This window comes from Gavialis gangeticus, unplaced genomic scaffold (assembly GCF_001723915.1).
Source record: "Gavialis gangeticus isolate Ggan-Ray unplaced genomic scaffold, GavGan_comp1, whole genome shotgun sequence".
In the NCBI taxonomy this organism is placed as follows: Eukaryota; Metazoa; Chordata; order Crocodylia; family Gavialidae; genus Gavialis; species Gavialis gangeticus.
In genome coordinates, this window is record NW_017728992.1 from 168274087 (window position 1) to 168276560 (window position 2474).

Below are 2474 nucleotides of genomic sequence, written 5' to 3' on the forward strand. Positions count from 1 at the left end.
TTTTTAAAAAAAAAAAAAAAAAAAGTGCATTTGCTTGTTTGTTTTTAAACCTGTCTCATGCTAATTTTAGTGAGTGCCCCCTTTAATATTCTGTTACGTGGTGAATAACAGTTCCCTATTCACTTTGTCCATACCCTTCACGATTTCATAGACCTCGATATCATAGAGGCTCCTCCTTTGCAAACTGAAGAGTCATAGGTTGGAAGGAACCTCAGGAGGTCATCCAGTCCAACCGCTTGCTCACACCAGGACTGTCCCCAACTAGATCATCCCAGCCAAGGTTTGGTCTTTGGAGGTTTTTAAGATGGAGATTCTACAACCTCTCTAGGGAGCCCTTTCCAGTGCTTTACTATCCTCCTAGTGAGAGAGTTTTTCCTAATATCTAACTTAAACTTCCCTTGCTGCAACTTGAGACCTTGGGTCCTTGTTCTGTCATCTGCCAACACTGAGAACCGTCTAGCTCCATCATTTTTGTAACCCTCCTTCAGGTTACAAAAGGCTCCCCAATCTTATCTTCTCCAGAGTAAATATGAGTCCTAGTCATTTTAGTCTCCCCTGGTTTGGCAGCTGCTCTATAACCTTGATCATCTTGGTGGCCCTTCTCTGAACTTTTTTCCAGTTCTGATGTATCCTTTTTGACATAAGACCAGAACTGCATGCAGTATTCAAAGTGTGGGCACACCAGGGATGTGTATAGTAGCATGATGATGTTGTCCATTTTGTTTTCAGTTCCATTCTTAATGATGCCCAACATTTTATTAGCCATTTTGGTTACTGTTCCCATTTGAGCTGATGTTTTTAAAGAAGTATCTACACAATGTCTCCAGTGTCTCTTTCCTGTTTCATAACAGTGAGCTCAAAACCCAGTATCATGTATACAAATTGAGGTCATTTTTTTTTCCAGGTGCATTGTGTTGCACTTCTCAACATTGAAGTTCATTTGCCATTGTTCATCTCCATTATCTTGGAATTTGAATACCTGAAATAATTTAATCTTATCTGAAAACTTAGAGATTTCATTGTGCATCCTCATTTCCAGGACATTGATGAAAATGTTGAACACAACCAGGCCCAACCCATATCCATGTGATTTCCCCACCTTTACCCTCCCTCCATCCTGAATAATGGCCATTTAACTTTAACCTTTGCTTTCTATCTTTTCACAAACTCTCAGTCCTTGAAAGAACCCATGGAAACTCTTTTATTTTTTTAAAAGCCTATAGCGAGGGACTTTGTAAAAAGCATTTTTGGAACCCCCTTGTCCACATGCTTAACACCAGCAGATTGGTGAGGCAGGATTTCCCTTTATAGAAACCACGATGACTCTTCCCCAGTACATTATATTTGTACATTATTTTATTTTTTATTATAGATTCTACTAGTATGCCAGGGATGGAAGTGAGACTCACAGATCTGTAATTCAGGATGAACTCTGGAGCCCTCTTTGAAGATGGGTGTTATATTGGCAACTGCCTACCCTCTGGCACAGAGACAGTTTGTAATGATAAGCTACATACTATTGATGACATTTTGTTTAGTTCCTTCAAAATTTTTGGGTGGATGCTGTCCATTCCTAGCAACTTATTAGTGTATAATTTATCAATTTGTTCTAAAAATTCTTCTATTTTTCTCTTCAGTGTGATTCGCTCTTCAGACCTATCTGCTAGAAATAATTGATGTGGTATGAGATTTCTCAATATCTGGTGCAGTAAAAGCTGATGCAAATAATTTATCTAGCTTCTTTGCCATCCTTATTGTCCCTGAGCATATCTTTTAAACCTTGATCATCTAATGGTCACAATTCTCCCACTGGCTTCCTGCTTCTGATGTACTTAAATAAGTTTTTTGTATTAACTTCAATGTCTTTTGCAAGAAAGATATTTAGCCTCATTTCAAAAAAATGGAATACATTTGGAAAAAACCCCCAGTATACTGAGTTAATTAAAAAAACGGACACATGACTAAAACGTTAGTTTTTCTCCTGTAAATGTGTGTTGCAAGTCTGTTTTATGTTACTATCTCAGTACAGTTACACTTCATAAAACGTAACACTTTTTTAAAACAATAGGAGAGGATAGAAAACAACTTCAGTATTGGACTACAGATCAAGAATTTTTATACATCCTGATGCACTTTTTAATCCTAGCTGTAAGATTGCAATATAATAATGTGGAATTTGAGGCACTGAGGAGAGAGAAATTAGAAAAAGCCAAATATTTATCTTGGCATTATTCCTGTGTGTTGCTTTTCAGTATGCAGACTGTTTCAAAATAAGCAGGGCTGTCATAGAATCATAGAAGTAGGGTTGGAAGGGACCTTGTAGATCTTCAAGTCGGACCCCCTGCCTGGGCAGGAGAAAAAACTGGGCTCAAATGATTCCAGCCAGGTAGGCATCAAGCCTCCTCTTAAAGACCCCCCAGGGTAGGAGCCAGCACCACGTCCCTCGGAAGTTGGTTCCAGATCCTAGCCGCCCT

General features: G+C 38.8%; 1 protein-coding gene across 5 annotated transcripts in view; it reads left to right on the forward strand.

Annotated features, from left to right (window-relative positions):
* OXR1 (oxidation resistance 1) overlaps nucleotides 1-2474 on the forward strand; it is a 608937-nt gene that overhangs the window by 487646 nt on the left and 118817 nt on the right. The gene's annotated exons all lie outside the window — the stretch shown is intronic.